The 6,127-nt window shown below is 42.9% G+C and overlaps 1 pseudogene; it reads right to left on the reverse strand.

Annotated features, from left to right (window-relative positions):
* Positions 1-5,705: 5,705 nt before the first annotated feature.
* Positions 5,706-6,127, reverse strand: part of Rpl9-ps26 (ribosomal protein L9, pseudogene 26) — a 575-nt pseudogene continuing 153 nt past the window's right edge.

The raw sequence follows: 6,127 nt of genomic DNA on the forward strand, positions 1-6,127 counted from the left end.
CTCACTTTCCCCCACTTAGGTCCTTCTGTTTTGTTTTATGACCCATCCATGCGCCTTAGAACTCATCATTGGAGTCTGGTTGGTTCCTCAGTGGGTGTACAATAGAAAATAACGACTCCCCTTCTCCCACAATCCACAAATAGCCCATTACTCAGTAGTGATGGGTGGGACACTGTGGGACCCTCCCTATTCCGTGACTGACTGTTGACAGGCCCAGTGTAGGCAGCTGTGGTTGCTGTGAGGTCATGGTTATATGGCTATGTGATGTCTGGAGAGTGTTTTGCAAACCTTCTCCCTATTGTCTAGCTCTTACGTCATCTCTGCCCTGTTTCCACGATGTTCCTTAAGCCTTAGAGAGGAGTATAAATACTCTGCTTAGGTTGAGCATTCAACCATTTGGACCACTTCAACACGGGAATTTTTATCAAGTAATTTGTAATTTATTTTGTCAGTTTATGTGTATCGATATAGGATTGGGGTTCTAAATTGATCATTATTGTTTCAACGGGGATCAAAACCAGGACCTCATGCATGATAGGTAACTGTATACCTGGAGCTGTATCTTCAACTTCTAAAAAAAAAAAAAAATCTGTTTTTGTTGTCGTTTTCTTTTTTCTTCAGATTTGATTTTATTTATGTGTATGTGTAATGTCTCAGCTATGGTTTCTACTGCTATGACCAAAAACCATGGTCTCTATACCATGACCAGAGCAACTTGGGAAGAAAACGGTTCATTCAGCTTACACTTCATCACAGTTACTCATCAAAGGAAGTCGGGACAGGAGCTCAAGCAGAGGAGAAAGGTGGAGGCAGGAGCCGATGTAGAGGCCATGAAGGGATGCTGTTCACTGACTTGTTCCTCGTGGCTCGTTCAGTCTGTTTTGTTTTTGTTTTTGTTTTTGTTTTTGTTTTTGTTTTTGTTTTTGTTTTAAATAGAACTCAGGACCACCAGCCCAGGGATGGCACCACCCATAATGGGTTGAGCCCCCCTCCCCGCATAACTCACTAATTAAGAAAACACCCTAGAACCAGATCTTATGGAGGCATTTTATCAGTTGAGGCTCTCTCCTCCTTGTTGACTCTAGCCTGGGTCAAGTTGACTCAAATCTAGCCAGTACGGTGTGTATGTCTGGACATGTGGCATGTGTTCCTGGTGCCCACAGCAGCTGGAAGAGGGAACTGTCTCCCCTGCAGCTGGGGTTACAGGCGGTTAAGATCGGTCTCTAGACCCTTGTTTTGCTCTTTTGAGATGGGGTCTTCCTTATGGCCAGGCTGGCCTTAAACTCAGGTCAATCCTCTTGCCTCAGTTTCCTGAGCACTATATTTACACATATACATCACTACTCATGGCTTCTTCAATCTCACTTATTATCTTTAGACTAAATCTCACTGTATCTTCCTCTCACTGTATATCTCTGACTAGACTGGAACTCATGATGTAGACCAGGTTGACCCTGAACTTATAGGACCTGGTGCTTCTGCCTCCAAAGCACTGTCATTAAAAATGTGTGCCACTCTGCCCAGCTCTTAAAATCTTTGAGAGTCATATTTTATTAAGGTCTGATTTGTATATAACAATTATCATTTATTTATTTGTTTGTTTGTTTGTTTGTTTGTTTGTTTTTTTGAGACCTGGCTCACAGAGATTGACCTATTGACCTCCTCTGCCTCCTTGCATATGAGACCATGCCTAGTGAACTATAACTTTTTTGTTTAAAGCAATGAAGTTCACAAGTTCAGTGACCATGTGCAGTTGTGCAACCCGCACGGAAGGTTTGCATCACTTCAGGTCATAGTACCCTGAGTCCCTGTCTCCTACCCCGGCTCCTGGCAAGAATGACTCAGAGTTTGTTCTTTTTAGAATGTCATGTAAACAGAATCCCATGGGAGGTGCTGTTGATGCTGGCTTTGAACATTCGCCCATGTTGGTGTGTTTGTCACTATCTCCTTGCGCCCCCCTCCCCGTGTGTGTGTGTGTGTGTGTGTGTGTGTGTGTGTGAGACTTGTACTTTGGATTATTTTCTCTAAAGCATTGTCCTGAACTTTTTCCTTCACCCTTAACCCATGGCCAACCTGTTGTTTAAATTGGCCATTGAATTTTTTTAAATGATTTATTTATTTATTATATATGAGTGCACTGTCGCTGTCTTCAGACACACCAGAAGAGGGCATCAGATCCCATTACAGATGGTCGTGAGCCACCATGTGGTTGCTGGGAATTGAACTCAGGGCCTCTGGAAGAGCAGTCAGTGTCCCTAACCATTGAGCCATCCATCCCTCCAGCTTGGCCATTGAATTTTTAATTACACTGACGGTATTTTTCTTTCCTGAGAGTTATTCTTTCTTTTAATCTATTTGTTCTTTTCTAATAAGATCTCTATTTATGTCTTTCTTCCCCTTCTGTTAAGACAGTGTTACTCTGTTAGTCCTGTCTCGGAGATCTGCCTGCCTCTTTCTCCTGAGTTCTGGGATTAAAGGCATATGACACCTCTGTCTGGCAGAAATGTTCTTTAAATGCATTGTTCATAATTTATTTTTAGGAATTAATTAATGTATAAGTACCTAAGTATATGCACTGTATGTGTGAAAAGAAAGACTCGTTTCACACATACAGACACACACACACAGAGAACACACATGTAATCACTTCAAAACCAGGAAAATGGAAATGTTATTAATTCCCACAAGTCTGGCAGAAATGCCCTCCCCTTCCCCAAATCAGGGAGCATGCCTGATGCAGCCACCTTGAACAACAATTTGGCCAGATCACTTTAGCTCCGGGATTTGAGACCATTTGCATTCCTTAAGTAGCTGCTCTTAGAATATGGCCCCACCGAGGCTTGCTTGTGAGGGCACATGCTCTGTAGCAGTGCCGAGACCGTATCTGATTTTATACTCCTTTTCTCCCAGGGCCAGTGGTTTTTTTCAGAGACTTCCTGATGGATGATGACATCATTGCTGTGATAGTCAATGTGTTGCATTCTGGAGATTTTTATTAATAAACATTTCTGTCTATTGTCTAATATGGAAAGCACACTTTTTTTTAAAAAAAGGATATATGTTTTTAAAGAGTTATTTTATTTATATGAGTGCACTGTAGCTGTCTTAGACACATTAGAAGAGGGCATCAGATCCCATTACAGATGGTCGTGAGCCACCATGTGGTTGCTGGGAATTGGACTCAGGACCTCTGGAAGAGCAGTCGGTGCTCCTAACCACTGAGCAATCTCTCCAGCCGGATACAGCACACTTAAACAGGTGCTCTTTGCTGTCCTCGGTTATTTTGGTGGTGGCGTTGGTTTGCTTATAGGACTGCGGATGCAGCGTACGTGGGGCCTTGCAAACAAAAAATTCTCTCCCACAAAGCTACATCGCCAACCTGGTCCTTAGCAACTTTACAAAGTATAAATTCTGTCAAAAATATACACTGGTGAGAAGACACTGTCATTCACAAATGGTTCAGAAAAACCTAGACATGTTCACTTGGAAGAATGAAACTAGAGACCCCCCCTCTTCCACCCTGGACAAAAATGAGCTCAAAGGTATCAAAGACCTTAAAATAACCGCTGAACCCTGAAACAGACAGAACACGTAGGCAAAGTACTTTACAATACAGGCTCAGGGTCTCAGTGGGCAGAGCTGCTCGCCTCTGAGTCTTAAGACCTGAGTTTCACCTCTCTCCTTCACCTAGTGAAGGAAGAGATCTGACTCTCACATGCTGTCCCCTGACCTTCACAAACACACTGTGGCACTTATGCCCACACAAGTACACATGCATGCACACACAGACACGAGTTAAAATTTGAAAGGAAGATATATGTGTTTATCAGGACTTTCTGACAATGATACCAATAACCTAGGAAAAAGGGTCAGGAGTGACGGAGCGCAACTTCAGTCCCAGCTCTCGAGAGCAGAGACAGGCAGATTTCTGTGAATTTGAGGCCAACCTGATCTACAAAGCAAGTTCCAGGACAGTCAGGGCTGTTACCCAGAAAACCTTGTCTTGACAAACAGAAACAAAACCCTCCCCCTCCCTTCCCCAAAATAGCAGCAAGAATTGGCAAATGGTATTGGATAAATTAAGAAGCTTCTGCATAGCAAAGGAAAGGGATGTGAGGAGATGCTCTTCAGAATGGGAAAAAAAAATTCCTTCTCATCTCTATATCCAGCACGGCATTAGTATATACAACATTAATTTACGAATTTAAGAAACTAAAGAGCAAATACCAAAAAAAAAAAAATCCCAAAACAAAAATCCAACCAAACAAAAAAACAAAAACAAACCCCCTCAAACCCCTACATCTAATCAGCACACGAGACAATGTATTGAATCAATAGTTCTTCAAAGGCATGTACATGACCAATAAATATATTAGAAAAAAGTTTGACATTCTTTGGGGCAATGCAAACAGAAGGACATCAGAGTTCCATCAGATGGTGGTTATCGAGAACACAGCAGCCAGGGTTGATGAGGGTGAGTGGGTGGGGGTACTCACACATTTCTGATAGGAATGCTAACCGGTACAGCCACTGTGGGAACCAGTATGGGGGTTTCTTAAAAACAAACAAACTCATATGAGCCAGCTACTCTTGGGTGGGCATTTGAAGAAATCTGTGTTAGCATATCAGAGAGATAGAACGAACGTGTACGTGTCCCACAGTATTCAAAAGTTATAGAATCAGCTTACACGTCTATCAACAGAGGAACAGATAAGTAAAATGTGGAATATGTCCACAGAATTTTGCTCATCCATAAAAAGAACGAAATCATGTTATTTTCAGGAAAATGAGTATAGTTGAAGAGTATCCTCTTAAGAGAAATGGGTTGGGTTGGGGATTTAGCTCAGTGGTAGAGCACTTGCCTAGGAAGCACAAGGCCCTGGGTTCGGTCCCCAGCTCCGAAAAAAAGAACCAAAAAAAAAAAAAAAAAAAGAGAGAAATGGGTTATACTCAGGAAAAACAAGCACCACCCTGTTTTCTCTTGTATGCAGAATGCAGATTTGAAAAAAGTACACATTGTGATAGGAAAGTAGACGGGAGACTGGGAGGTGAGGGAGGACAAGAGAGGGGAACGAGGAGAAGACATACTGTGTGAAATGTCCCGAGGAAACATTGCTCACTGGGAAATGGAAAGCTGACCTGAGCTCAGTTTGAAGAGAGATTCTCCTCTGTGAACACGCAGAGAAAACACAACGCCCAGTGCAGCATCTCCACAGCTACCAAATGCTTGCAATGAGTGAAATGCCCTTCAGAAAGAGACAGGAAGCCATTGCTCTAGACCTGGCAACAGTAATGCTGGAGGAGGCCGAGTGGTGGCCCAGTGATTAAGAGCACTTGCTGCTCTAACAGAGGACCTGGCTTCAGATCTCAGCCTTCACAAGGCTGTCTCAGTCACCTGGTCCTTCCATTTTTCAGGGAATGCTTTGTCCTTTTCTGGCCTCCTTGGGTACAAGACACACACGTGGTTTGCACGGGTACAGGCGGGCAAGAGACTCAAACACATAAAACAGAAATAAATAAATCTTAGAACAAGGCTGGAAATTTGACCAAAAAGAAGTTATTGAATGATATACACAAGATATACTATGAGGTTTTTTTTTTGTTTTGTTTTTGTTTTTTCAACATATAAGTCTTTTATTGTCCCCAAAGAGCCCAAATTGTCCTTGCGATCAGGATCTTGTTTCTGGAGCTGGGAAACGGAGGTCTCACTTGTCAGCCTGCTGCACGGTTCCCTTCTCAGACACATAGATGCCATCCAAAAACTTCCTGATATCCTTGTTTTTAACTGTCGTGGCTTGCTGAATCAGAGCTGCTGAATTTGAAACAAGTTCAATGTCATTTCCTTCAAGGATTAACTCATCGTTCTGGGCTTGAGAGACGGTACAAGCACTACCTGTCCTCATCCGAACCCTACGGATGTATTTTTCACCCAAGAAATTTCGGATTTCAAACAAAGACCTGTTCTCCTGAATAACGACGTTCATAGAGAAGTGAGCACACACAGACCTCATCTTGTAACGGAAGCCCAGTGTCACACCCTTCATCGTGTTCTGAACACGACTGCAGATGGTTCTGAGGGTAGCCAGTTCCTTCCTGTTACCCCACCACTTGTCCACACAGAGCCTTT

This window comes from Rattus norvegicus, chromosome 13 (assembly GCF_036323735.1).
Source record: "Rattus norvegicus strain BN/NHsdMcwi chromosome 13, GRCr8, whole genome shotgun sequence".
NCBI lineage: Eukaryota > Metazoa > Chordata > Mammalia > Rodentia > Muridae > Rattus > Rattus norvegicus.